This window comes from Meleagris gallopavo, chromosome 9 (genome assembly GCF_000146605.3).
Source record: "Meleagris gallopavo isolate NT-WF06-2002-E0010 breed Aviagen turkey brand Nicholas breeding stock chromosome 9, Turkey_5.1, whole genome shotgun sequence".
Classification (NCBI taxonomy): domain Eukaryota; kingdom Metazoa; phylum Chordata; class Aves; order Galliformes; family Phasianidae; genus Meleagris; species Meleagris gallopavo.
The window spans coordinates 9,137,076-9,151,734 of NC_015019.2; positions in this window are offsets into that span (position 1 = coordinate 9,137,076).

Consider the following 14,659-nt stretch of genomic DNA (forward strand, 5'->3'; position numbering starts at 1 on the left):
ACAGGGACACCTACAGCTGCATCAGATGCTCAGAGCCCCATGCAGCCTGACCTTGAGCCCCTCCAGGAGTGGGGCACCACTGCCTCTCTGGGCAACCTGTGCCAGTGCCTCACCACCCTGATTGTGAGGAATTTCTTCCTTATATCCAGTCAAAATCTCTACTCTTTCAGTCTGAAACCATTTCTCCTTGCCCTATCACTACAGATCCTGCTAAAGTGCCTGCCCCCTTCTTTCTTAAGCCCCCGTTTAGATACTGACAGGCTGCTCTCAGGTCTCCCTGGAGCCTGCTCTTCTCCAGGCTGCACAGTCTGTGCGCTGGTAGCAGGTAGCTCGTGATCTTTAAAACCCCAGTGTTATGTACTTTCACCATCACGTGGGTGGAGTGGACTTGGTGGGGCCATGGGGTTGGGCAGAGGTGGAGGTTTGTTACAGATTACTCAGTATGGGGATGTGCTGCTTTGCTGCAGGCTGGCACCTTGTGCACTTGGTTATCTATTTGCAAAGGAAAATGGAACTTGTTTAGGTATTTCTTATAGACTCCTATTAACTGATAACAATTACAAAGATGTGGTCATCATTTGATCAGTTTGGAAGGAACAAGGAAGATAAATCATTATTCAGAACTCAGGTTGACCTTGCTGAACACATCTCACTTAAAATAATCCTGAGGCATGTTTCTGTGTGCAAATAGAAGAAGCACTGGGAGAACTTCTGCACTTCTAGCCAAGAGCCCAATAATTGGGGTGCTCTGAGCTGTGTGGCTCAGCTGAAAAAGGATGGGGCAGAACAGAAGCTGCCCTGGCTTGAGCTCATGCTTGTATTGCTGTTGGTGACAGTGGAAGTATATGCAGGGCTTAAAACTATGACCGAGCAGCTTAAAAAATAACCTGGAGACCTACAGTGTTTGGCATTAGTAAGGAGAAACATTGTACACAAACAATTGGGTTAAGAGTGTGCACTCTAAACAGCCTTGCTGCACAATTCCAAACTCCATCAAGGACTGCATGTAAAATGTTGGCTTCTTTGTGCAAACTCACAAATCCTAGGGTAAAGGCCATTAGGGGTCAGCAATTCAGCTGTTTGTCTGTTCACTTTATGTAAGAGGTTAGCAGCAGTGTGCTTTTTGTCCCAAGCCAGCAATAGCAGGAACAGCTTGTTTCTGAAAGGGCCGTGGCTCCCCAGTAGTGATAGAAGAAGGGGTCCTGAAATAAACCGAGTGCAGATAGTCTTTGATTTGACCTTTTGTCCATTCATTTGGCTATAAGCGTATGCTTAGCACAGCGATTGACTCCTGTCAGTCCCTTCCCTAATGTCCCATATATCTCAAGTACTGCTTGTGCAGATGCTATTTTTTTTCTTATCAGGATGGTTTGGGGAATTCATGAAGCATTGCTGTGTGGGACAGTAGGATATTCTGGTTGCCCTGATCTCTTTCTCCAGAGCATATCAGAATGTTGGATGGAACGGCAAACCTCCAGTCCATGGGATAGTATTGTCCCACTCCAAATACTTTTGAAATCAGCTTTTTTTTTTCTTTCAAGTCTCTCCTGCTTTGGGGACGAGCCAAGGAAATGTCTCAGCAGTGGTGTAGACCTTATTTGCATGAACTCAGTGTGGCTATGGCTGCCACAAGGTGTTGGTGTGAGGAGACCACTCCATTCCATGAGCTATGTTCTGCAGGTGGGGCAGGTCCAGGATGGATGTACCTCAGCAATACCTTGACTGGGGGGTAACCATTGTGCCTGTGACTTCTTGTATGTACAGACATAGGTCTTGGAAACTGAGTGGGTAGAGAGGAGCATGGTGTGGGCAGCATGGTATCTCTAGCCTTGAGAGAAGGATGTAGAAAACACTTCACCTTCTGCAAAGCAGGAAACTGTGGGGAAACATGCCTTCCAACAATGCTCATAGCAATTCCCAATCAGTATTCTGCTCATCAGTGCTTCAAGGAAAGCCATAAAGGAGCAAGTTAGCCAAGGGAAGCTATTCTTAGAAGGCTGAGATAATTTTTTTTTTCCTAACTGTTCTGTTATTCTTGTTGCATAGTCCCTGAGTTGTTTACTTCAGTGGGATCTGATGCAAAGTAGGACAGTGTTTAATGTGTGGAAAGGTGGGTGAAATCCACCTTACATCTGTTCCTGCATTTCAGGGCTAGAGTTCTATCATTTCCCCAACCTGCAGAGTGGATGGCACTTGGTTTCCAGTTCCTGTGTTGTCCCATGTGCTGAGCACACTCCTGCCATTGTCGCTGCAGTGTTTTAACTGTCCCTTACCTCACCCATTAAAGCACTAGGAAGCAACTGATGACTTGAAGTGCAAGCCAAGATAAAAATAGATGTTAATACTTAGCATCGATCAGAAAAAATTGATGTGGGCTGGGCTGGGTTCACAACAGCAGCAAGGTAGTGTTGGTGACATCATTGAGCGTGAGCTCTGCCAACCTGAGTTAGTGTTGGAATGACAGCACAGTGATTTAACGGTTATGATCTCATTTAATATTTCATACTTAAAATGTACCCTAACCTGCAATCCAGGGGTTATGTGCAGTACACATCATAGAGTTGTTTCAGAGCAGATTTTGACACAAACTTTGGATTTAGAGGACCTGTTTGAGGGGCAGAGGTACTGCAAATGCTGTTATATTGTAAGGCAGATGCTGGAAATCCTTTCAGAAAAAAAATTTACTGTGAAATGTTTTCATATATGTGTGTATGTATATGCATATGAATGCAAAAGGATAAAGAATCTGGGATGTTGTCTTAAGCTTTGATATGAAATCATTGCAGGAGAAGAAAATAATTTGGCTGGAACAAAGGTAACTGCAGTTTTTAAATCCAGAAATGATGAACCTCATTCTCATCTTGATGAAAACAACAAAAATACTGCAGCCACAATTGGTCATAAGTGAAAACTTTTAAGAACGCTTCTATTTTCTGGCCTCTCTACAGCAACAGTGCAAAAGTGACCTCACATTCAGTGAGGGAGGTATTGCAGCTGCTCTGAAAAAGCACCAAGTATAGCAGTGGGGAAAGAAAATCTTGTTTTGCTTGGTGCCTTGGCTCCCCAGGTGTGTAGCTGATGGGAAGGTGGTTCCCCTCTGTGCTTCAGTGCCAGCCCCTGCATGTGGAAGCCTGTGGTTTGCTTGCTCTTCTCTCACTTTTTGTTATTTGTATGACAGTTGAAATAACAAGGTTGTCCTACTGTAACACATGGTGGGGAGAGGCAGGGCTTAGGCTGAGTGTGGATGGGGGAGCAATATATCAGCCCTGAGCTGTGGGACAGTGCCAGAACAGCAAATGGAGACTGGTCACCTTCCAGTCTAAATGGTGTAGGTAAAATCTTCCACTTCTTCAGAATGAAACTTAGTGGGCACAGTAGGGATTAGGTGCTATCCTGGACTGCAGCTGTAGGTTAGGATAGAGGAATTGGGGAAAGATATTCTTTTTATCGGAGGCTTAGCCAATTTTCTGACCCTGGTACAGCACCCTAGGGACCAAAGGCTCTGTGAACGTGGGATTAGATGGCTGTGGGGATGACAGCAAAGTAGGGTAGCAGTCATGAAGCTGAAGGGCAGGACTACCCTGCAATGCAACCTTGACAGGATGGAGCTGATGACTGAAAATCATTGCAGACAGGTCCTGCACCTGGTTTGGGGTGGCTCTGTGGGCCATACAGGCTGCAGATCAGCTGGGAACAGCTCTGCAGGAAAGAATACATGGGTATCCTAGAGGACAAGCTGGATTGGAGACAGCAGTGCATCCCTGTGAAGAAGGAATTTCCACAAAGGTGGAAGAGGTCCTGCCTTTGAAGCTGGCTCTTTTATCAACAAGGGGACAAACCTAGCCTCTGGAGACCCACTCCAAATGGAGCTGTCTTATGAGTAGTTAACAGAGCTGCTTTGCAACTGCCTTCAAAAGACAGGAAAGAATAATCTAGGGGCAAGGTTTTTTTCTAGGTAGTTTTATTTGCACCTGTGGCTCAATTAAAATTAAGATATGCCAAGTTTCATTCCATGTGACCTGAGTGGTCAGCACTGCTGTTCTTTATGGCAGGGGAAGAGGACAATGAGTATGCAAGATGATGTGATCATGCTTTGAGTCTGCAAACTGCCCTCTTGTTTGGGGGGAATGACCCTTTATCCTCTGAGATTGTCTTGTTCTGTGTTAGGAAGCCAGGCCTGGTTACCATTGATGTCTACCAGCAGCCTGTGTTTAAAAGCTCATTTCAATTACTCAGCATGGTTGAGATTTTGTACATAGGCATAGGGGGATGGGTTTCATTGGATATAAGTTTGGCACCTATGGTTAAAAATGTTGAATGACATGAATGAAATGAAGAGACACTTCCATACCAGCGGAATCGCCTTGCCACTGCTATAAACACCAAAAGCAATCATTACTAGTCTCAGTGTTTAAAATGCATTAACACAAAGTATTCTTCAATGCTGGTTTTTCAGTTGAGTTAGGATGGGAAAAATGAAGGGAATATGTAAATCCAGGATTTCTGGTTTATTTAGATGTTACTTTAGGATTTATTTTCAGCCCAGAATGTATTTCCAGTGTTCCATACAGCTAGCAGATTTCTTTAATCAGCAGTGGATTAAGCCACTAGAAAACATTCTTTGTTCCTATATTGATAAATGCAGTATTCTGCTTTCTTCCTGTTTGGCCTCCCCTGCCCTGGATGCAATGGGAGTAAACACAGTAGCAGGATTTGTGTTACCAGCAAAGAAGAACAATTACATCAGTGTTTAAATTTGAAAGGTTTAAGCATTGTAATTGGAGTTTATTTGAGGGAAGAGGCTGCAATGTTTGTCCCACTTTATTTTTAGAGGCTCTCTATTGCGTTATCCATGCTTATCACACAGGGACAAACGTTTTTCCATACAACAAATATTTCTGAATCAGAAATAGCCTAGGAGTAGTGAGATCCCAGGAATGCGCTTCTCCCTCTAGTGGCAGCAGAGAGGAAGCTACGGAGCTGATGGGGGGCTTCACTTACATGATAATAATAATAATCAAAAGGCAAATCTTTTACATGTGCTTCCCCCCCCGTTTGTTTTCGATGCCAGAGATTTCTATGGCAAGAATATCTAACTTTATGGTTCTCCTTAGTCACCGAGGTACTTCTGGAATACTTGTAAAGCCAACATTTCAAAGCAAGAGTGTGTTGCTAATTTTTAAAATGACTATTAGACTCCTAGTAAACTGAGGCAACGAATGCAGGTGAGTTAGGTGTTCTGTGTTCTATGTGTCTAAAACCCACAAATCTTAGGTAAAATCTGAAATGTAAGGCAATAATTAATTTTCGTGGTCATTTTTTGGGATAATGCCTTGCTCTGCCTTAGTTCAGCAGCCTGCTCTGTTGCAGCCCCCTGCTTCTGCACAGTACCTGAGAGCTGCTCTAATTTTACCTTACCTCTCTCTAAGGCTTCCTTCCATTTTTTCCTGTTGCTTTTCTCATCACTTTCTATGCCCTAAACTTTGTTGTGATTGTTTCAACCCTGCTTGGTATTTAAAGCTCTGTCTGCCTTTCTTCAAAGAATTATAAAATCTTTTGAGTTGGAAAAGACCCTTAAAGGCCATCAGTCCAACTTCCCTGCAATGAACAGGGACACCTACAGCTCCGTCAGGTGCTCAGAGCCCCATCCAGCCTGACCTTGAGTGTCTCCAGGAATGGGGCACCACCACCTCTGGGCAACCTGTGCCAGTGCCTCACCACCCTGCTTGTACAAAACAACCCTCCCTTATGTCTAATGTAAATCTCCCCTCTTTTAGTTTGAAACATTTCCTATCATCACAGACCCTGCTAAAGAGTCTTGAAAACACATCTGTACCTTCCTTGCTCTTCCTTTTCTATCTCCCATATTCTGCATTTCTCCACAGAAAGACAGCAGGCTAAAAACAGGAATGGAAATTTCTTGTGCAAAATGAAACCAGCTTTTCTTGACTTTCCCCTTTTGGAATTACATCTCATGTGAGCATGCTGTCAGAACGCGTGCTTTAGCGCAAGTTGTAGAAGTGTTCTTTACAGATTAGTACTTTGGGGGAGAACAGTGAAAGCTTTAATTGTAAATATTGGTTCTCACCATAAATATTTGTCATCTTTGAATTGACTGACACGTCACTTCAGGAAAGTGCAAAAACCAGATCAACCCACATCTTATTTACGTGGCCATCTTTAATTTGTCATTAGTTTTAAGGAGCAGTAAAGCTTTTAGTGCAAATGATTTTAACTTATTGGGAAGTATTTTAGATTAGTCTCATGGTTGTTGTTGTTGTTTTTTAATTTAAAAAAACCCTACATCTCTGTCATGGCTAATCTCACTGTGATAAACTTTCTCTAGTGACTTCACTAGAGACTGGTGACTTCATCATTAGTTCAGCAGCCCTCTTAGTGAAGGGATGCTGTGATCTACAAGTCAGTTATTTGATGTGGTTTCCAGTTTAGTTGAAGTTTTCGTTAGCCCTGCGAAGTCGCATTGATAGTACTGTGATGTTTCATGCCCTGCAACCAAGGCAGTTCATCTTGGAGTTGATCATGCATGTGGTAGTGTGAGAGGTGTGCCAGCTGGAGTTTGCATGAAGGGGAAAGGGTTTCTTTCAGGAAAGTCTGCAGAAAGGAGTCCTGTGTAGGTTCATGCGCTTATCAAAGCCTGTTTTGCTAGCATATGTGATGGAATTTACCGGTGGTGTTTGAGCTAAAATGCTGGGGCAGTGGCTGATAGCTGCTTGGTGAGAAAGACTATGCAGAAAACTGGATCTGAGACCACCAGAGTTAGGTCTGGGGCAGGAATATTGAATTAACGTAATGCTCAAGCTGAAGAAGTATAATGTGGCTAGCTTGCTTTTTTGTACTAAATTTGAGGAGGCTGAAATTTGAACAGGTTTTCCATGGCTTTAATTGGGCTTTGCTTCAGTTAGCCTATGTCCAGTTGAGTTTTAGAGTTGCAGTTGCTGCTCTCCAGCTTCTGCTGGGACTCAGAGCTGCTTACTAGGATGTGGCTAACACTGATGATAGAGAGAACAGTAGGCTTTGGGTCTTACTGCCCTCTTTGGAAAGAGAGAAAAGCAATTAAACTGCGATGGGGGCTCTGGCATGGCTCTACATTCCCTTCTTGGCAAGAAAAGGCAAATATTACCCATCTTCCTCTGTCTGCTAAAAAAAAAAACAAACACTATTTTAAGACAACCCACACAAATAACCCTTTCCCCTCCACCCTAGTTTACCCTCTTTCAATAATCTCTTATGTGTAATAAGGCTCAGTATGTAGAAGTTCAATGTTTGAAGGAGTTATCAAAGAAGATTTTTAGTATCCTTCTTGTAGCATAGAGACTGCTGGAAAGCAAACTAAGAATCCAAAGACAGTTATATTTCCACTGCTTAGAACTGAAATACACGTCGATTTTTATTTTTGGCAACTTCTCTTCTTGAGTAAAGAACTTCTGAGTGCAATCAATTAAAGAAAAGATCTGATTTGCTTTGTAATTGTTTTTCTGTCTCTATGAATGATGTAAGGGCATATCGGAAGAATTTACTCCAGTACTCTGTCTTTTCTAAAATAACAGGTTTACTGGTTGATTTATGGGTTGTTTGTTTTGTTTTTGTTGTTCTGTCTGTAGGTGAGAAAAAGGTTAATTTGCTTGAGAAATCATGTCTATGCCAGAGAAGGTCAACTTGTTCCATCATCGTGTACTGCCACGGGAGGCTGACCTGAACCTAAACACAGTGGTTTAATGGTAGGATTAGGCATCCTGTTTTTCTGTATGCTCTTCCCACCATTTTTTTTTTCATTTTTTCATGGTTTCTCAGAAAATGCAGGAGGGTGTTACTCAGTAGTTAGTTTCTTATACCCTCACCAGAACTGATTCTGTTCCCTATAAAGTTGTGTCTTTGATGTTCTGCTTACAAAACCCTGCTGCAGCTGTGCCAAGTTCATGGTTTCCCCCGTTCTCTGGCTGACCAAAAAGCAGAAAGCCAAGAAGTAGGGCTGAGGGCACTTAGATATGTCTGCATGGCAGACCTGGGGAGCGATGCTGCTATCCCAGTTTCCTAGGGAATGGGCCTTCCCAGAATTGTCCCTCAGAGGATAAGGGACCAAGGCATTGTTGAAGTTTAAACCTTTTGCAATGACATCAAAGCTAATTAAAATGAAGGGTTTTCATGTTGTGTTTTTTCTAGTAGAACAAGTTTAATATTAATGAAACAGAACTGGATGTCTGGTTCCTTGCTCTATCTACCCATCGCTCAATGCAGCTGAATGCTGAACATCAAAGTGCTCTTCTGCTTTACTTTTTTCTGCCCCTTTTTTCTTTCTCTTCATGTTACTTAAGTTCATGTACATAATGCATATTTCCAGCGTCTGCGTATCACTGGTGGTGGACTATTCTGGGCAGCAGTGTGAGAAAGGTTAATCTTAGAAATAATGTTGGCTCTATTAAGAGCTGGATATTGGGTTTGCTCTTTATATTTTGCCCATATTCATTTCATCAGTTTACTTAAGTATAATTGTTGTGTTTTGATTTATGTGCTTTTTGTTTTTCTTGTTTTATATAGCTACTTGTGATAATTTTGTACTTTTATTTTTGTACTTCCTGGGCAAAGCTATTCTGACCAGAAGTCTGGGAGTAGCCAGCCAGTCCCTGCTGTTATAGGAAAGGGGATATTGTGCTGCCTTTTAAATGAAAAGGGTTGGATGTACTGCATTTGGGAAACTGAAATTTCAACTAATTTAGTTGAATGTTAATTCAGTAGTAATGAGACAGTTGGTAGTTTATAAATTGGAATGCAAGTTAACAAGAGTCTCTTTTCTTTATGCATATTTTTAGTGAATTCTGTGTTGTTTCCTGTGAGACCTGAAGAGAAAAAAGTAGTTCAAGAAATCCCATTGTTTTTCTAGCTAGGCACTCTCCTGGGGTCTTTCTTTGTATTATTTTGTGGATATGCAGCTGGTACACAGGGTGAAAAAACCCACTTGATGCTGCAGAGGTGACTGGAAAAGAAGAAAAGCTTTTTCCTTCCTATTACTAGAAGTATGTAAATTATATGCTTGGAGTTTGTCAGGATGGAAACAAATGTCTTAATTTGCTTGCAAGGGCTCTCAAGATTTCAGGATCTTCAACCTTTTCAGGTAGAAAACCCCCTGCAGTAAGAAGTGCGTTTACAGGATTTTGCATAATTTACTATTTTTGATGAAAAATGGCATCAAAGTGACACCCGAGGCACCACATCCATTATCCTTTGATAAGAGATTGAAGTTGGTCAATCCTGTTCTTGTCATTTATTTGTACTGCTTCACAGGGCAAAGAAATGACAGTTGGGAAGAGTTAGTTATACAGTAACTTCAGAACTATAGAGGCATAACTGATATAAAAGACTCTGATTTTCTTTAGGCTTCCTGTGCATCAGTATATGTTTGTGGTGATCTCTTCCTAAATGAGCAAACCAAAATGCTTGGTATTTCTCTTCTTGGTAGTCTCTCATACAAACTTCTGATTTTTTTTTTAATTGGTTCTTCAAACATTCTTAGTGATTAATTTAAAGCTTTATTAGTATATCCACTTCGAAACAACAGTTCCTTCTGTACCTCATTGACCTGCCTAGAGGGGAAGCATGCATTGTGCTTTGTGTATCTCCTCATGGGCATCTTAAGATCTTGCATGTGCAGGGGCAACCAGATCTTGTCCTTGAGCCTTTACAGAGAGGATGTGTGATTGGGATTTTTCAACTACCTGTGATGAGGGTTTATTACCAGTGCAGTATGCACAGATCAATATGTCTGTATACATGTGCCCTTCAGACATGCGTGCTGCTTTGGCCAGCTGTGAGTACGGGATTTATGAAGGCATCACTCATGTTTGAACTGGTGGAGCTGTGTCTTGAGACCACAGGTCAGGAGATGGTAAAAATGTGGGTGATGGGAATGTTGGTGTGGCTCTTAAATGGCCATTGCTCTGTGCCATGTATGCTGGATATAGCACAAAGATGCAGAGCAGCTTTCCCGGGGGATCTATGGGTGATTCCATCACCATCAGGTGCTTGAGTGCAGCTATAGCAAGACAAAACACATGAGCTTTGACAGAGGTTTGGGTATGGCTTTGTTGCAGTAGTTCTATGTGAAGCACCACCCAGTGCTACTCTGCTATGGATACATAGCTAGACTAATTAAGGCCGGATATTTGGGATAAGGATTCTCCCAATACAAGAGAGGTCTTTATCTCACCTCCAAGTTGAAGGATACAAATTATCCCCCTTATAAAACTGGAGAGTGTGGAAATCTGTGGTTGGTTGTATTTCCGGGGAGGGAAGAGAAGAAATTGGGCATCCTCATGATCTCAAATTAGAAATAGGGGAGGCTTCCAAATGGAGGGGAAACTTCTCTGCATGCTGAAAACAAAGCTTGCTTAGAAACAGAAGGGTCTTGAAAACAAACGGTTCAGAAAATAATAAAAAGTTGATCAATCTAGTTTTGTTGTCAGACTTCTGTCCTGAGCCTGCACGAGGCTTCTGATGCTCATCACTGCTTATGCCATGTGAGGAAAATGGGAAAAGTGCCTCAGCCTCTGCCTGTGTCACTGCTGCTGTCGAATGCGCTTATACAGCTGTAAGTGCACACAGTCATGGGTGCAGGCAAACTGGGAATGAATGTATGTTTGCCCTGCAGGCTGCAAAAATGTTTTCTAAACATGCATGCAGAAGTATATTTTATGATTTAATTACCATTCTAAAAGCAGCGACTTGGAGAAGGAATATATTTCTCTGATATTTGCATTACTCTTGCACAAAGAAACATCCGACAGTGGCTTGTAACCTACATTAATTAATGACTTCTCTATAATTTGTTTGTTTCTGGACTGCCTTCTCAGTTATGTTGCTGTAGCTGATCTTGGGAAGTGTGGGGGGGGAGAGTCTGAATTCAGGAAGAAATTGCTCCTCATCCAGAAAGAGATTCTGCAGCAGGAGAAGCCTTTGATCCTGGAGAGATGCTGGTGAGATTTAGGGCTTGCAACGTTCCCACTGCTGAATATGTAATTTAGGTCACTGAACTATGTTTTGGTGGAAGATGCTTATCTATTCCACTTCTTGCTGATGTCATGTGCTGGGAAATCAGATGTTACAGTGCAAATATATGTGAGAGGCCAGCATTGCTATCCCATAAAATGTAAATGGCTGAGTGATTGACTGCTGGCAGGATGGGATGGTGGCTGAGGGGGTTGGAGGTCACTACACGTCTGTGCTTCAAGCTCTATTCAAGCTCTGAGTTAGAAGTAAAGAAAAAAAGACTTTTCTCAGCCTGTGATTTTAGTCTTTATCTGTGCAGAGTGAGCAGAAGTGTTCTGGTAAAATTTTGTCTCTTGTAGAACTCTGTTGTAATAACTTCATTCAGTTTAGTGAGGTTGGTAGGATCCAGATCTGGATGCTACCCCCTGTCATTAGTAAAGATGTCCACTAAGAAAAAAAATGTTAACTTAATCTAGTACAGTTCTCAAAGAGACCTGACTTACTGGTATGTGGTTATGGGACTTAAGCAAGAAAGCGGTAAAAGATCCCCATACTGCTTGGGTGACCGTGCAAGTCAGCTTCCCTAACCTTTGGGCTAGTGGTGCATACCTTATTGCTGTAAGCACTGGTTACAGTCTTCCACTATTTAACACCGTCAGCTGCTGTCTGACCTGCTGGAAAAGTCTGTGTGAGTTTCTGTTGTTTTCTGAATTATTTCTTTTTTTCTTTTTCCCAGAATCTGCTGAATTTTTACTTAAGGGAAATTGTTAACAGGGAGGAAATTTCTAGGAGGTTATGTGGGTGCTCATTTTCCTTGCAAATGTGCTCAGAAGATCCCCTGATAACAGCAGTGTAAATCTTAACAACAAAACAACAACAACAAAAAAAACCAGCAACGAACAAAGCCAAATCCCCCCTCACCCTTGGGGAGCAAATGGAACACACCAATGCAATCCTGGATAACTCCTTGGGCAGAGCAGCGCTCGGGAACATTTTCCTGACTCCTACGATATGAAGGAAAAAAACCAAGCTGTTTTCTCTTCCCCCTGTTAAAAAAAACAAAAACAAACAAAAACAATAAATAGTGATCAGTAGTGCAACTGTGAGGAATACCCATTGTTTTTGCTGGCTGGTGTCAGAAAGCCCTCACCTTACGGTGGCAGCCGGTGCCGAGGCAGCAATCTGTGCTCTGCAAATCAGTTTCAGGGCTTGTAGTTGCTAAGGTCTACTAAGATGTAGTTGCAGTATTGGGATGACTAAATTCACATTTTCTGCAGTTTATTCAAACCTAACTGTATCTACAAAAGCAGTCGGCTTTCTCAAGCTGTGGCTTCCAATGACACAAGGAGTATAAGCCAGTAACTCGACAAGCAATTGCAGTTGAGCTTTTCAGTGAAGTCTAGAGGTTTTATTTCTCTTCCCTCCCCCCTGCAGTGCTGCAGATGTAAGTGCTGTATAAATACTTAGGGGTGTGTGTATATATAAGCATCTATACAAATGCTCATATTTATATTTATACTTTAGATGCTCCTATTTGCTCTTCATGACGGCTAATTCATTTGACAGAAACTCACAGAGCTACTGATAACACTGCATTAAATTGCACGCTAAACCAAAGATGTCAGCCTGGAATTTACTGAGAAATATTAATTGCAGAAGTTACAAAGCAGGCGTGTGCAGTTCTGCGTAATTTGTAGGCAGTAAGAAAACCTGAGCTGCTGCTAGAAGTTGCAGGATTTCCAGATGAGTTCATCCAGACCACCTTTGTACAACAGGGGTTAATTATTGGCTCCCAGCTTTCCCTTTAAGATCACCTTCTTGCTCACCCAGCGTTGCTTTTAACAGCAGTTTCGGGTTATGGGATGTTTGTCGGCACGGTGAGTCTGAGTGCACAGAGCGCTCCCAGCACACAGCAAAGCTGTTGCTCTGAATCCCTCTCTTTCAAGAACTGATTAAAGTGATAACTCTTCAGTAGTTGTGGCATAAATACTGCCGCTAGTCTCTCTAATGGACGAAAGGCACAAATAACCGCTGAGTTCAAATACATTTCCACAGTTTCTTTTTCTTCATCAGCTTGCCATTCAGAAATAAAAATTTTGTCCGACATAATTAGCAATTGTCAGGAAGATTTCACATTGTTAGAATCCATTTCCAACACCTCTCAATGCCCCCGTGGCTCTGAGCCCGCCTGGCTGCACGCAGCCCTCCTGCCTGCGTAGTGCTGCACAGTGGGAAGCAGACGCTGGAGATCGTGCACCCAAATGTGAGAGCTCCTGTGAGGTGAGGGTATGGTTTTCCTGCCCGGGTGAGAGGAGGTAGGAAAGGAGAACAAACACAAAGATTCGGGTTTGTACTGCAGCTTTTTCTCAGAGTTGAGCGTATACCTGGCACTGTGCAAAGAAAATACATTTGAGTTCCCTATCTCTATATTTTTATTCCTCCCTGATTATAGTAACTTTTTGTTTGCCAGTAGTTAGTTGCTTTAGCAAGTAAGATATATTGAGACATGATTCAAAATGACAGGAAAGGAGTAACCAATATGCGGTGCACAAATGACTCCCTGTTAACATGTCACATATTACATCCTTTATTAAAAACAGCCCCTGCTCTGTATTGGCAAACACTGCTTATAACAGCACCCTCTGCTCGGTTTATGATGGATTGTCTTAAAGCTCACTAGTAGGTGTAGTAAAATATCAGCATCAATATAAACATACAATATTGTTTATATTATCTCTTTATATTGTCTTAGAGGGGATTTATGTTAAAACAATCTTTTTAATCACGGCTCGTAGCTTTAACCAACCTTCCTAGTGCAGCCTGGCTTCCAAACCTTGAAGGTATTTCAGCTTCTGCACACTTGGTAACTTACGGGGGGCTGGGGCACACTGACAAACTGACATTTGTCTGTCTGCATCAGGTGTACAACTTCTTGCATTTCTCTATCCTCAGTTTTCACGCAGCTTCCTTCGTACTTACCTATTTGAAAAGTTACTACTGTATTTTGCTATGTGCTACTTGCACCAAACTTCTTTGTCTTTGGAAAAAAAAAGGCTGCATATAAATCTTTAATTGCTCTATAAGGATTTTAAATTCCCAGATTCTCTGCTCAGTTTTACCCTCTGTATCATACTCTTTCCCCTTTATGCTGAAGACACGAAGTCCTGGCTCCCTGTTTCAGTGTTGCTGCAACAGATGTCTTTCTCGAACCCTGTCCTCAGTGAACATGCAGCACTTAGAAAACCAAACCAGCACGGTTTGTGAGTGCAGAAGAATGCTGATGGGCAGGGAGGACCAGACCTGGGGATATTGGCATTTTGGGGAAGCCCACTCTATAGCATCCTGCTGGTAGCTCTCCTTTGCAGGGCAGCACTGCTGCACTGAGCCAGTGCCATGCTGCCTTAGTGAGAAAGGTGATGGCATGTTTATCACACGGGGAAGAAATAAATGGTAGCCATTACAAAGGTGTATAATTCAGCAATTACAGATATTTGTTTTTCTGACACCTCCTGCAAACAGTTATCGCTTCAGTCAAACGTAATTTGATTATCATTTTCCTGGTGCTGTATATTAACAGGGCAAATAAAAGGGAAAATAGTGTGGTCCCTTGTAATAAAGAAAACAGCAGCAAACTATTAATGCTCTTTGAAAAGAGTAG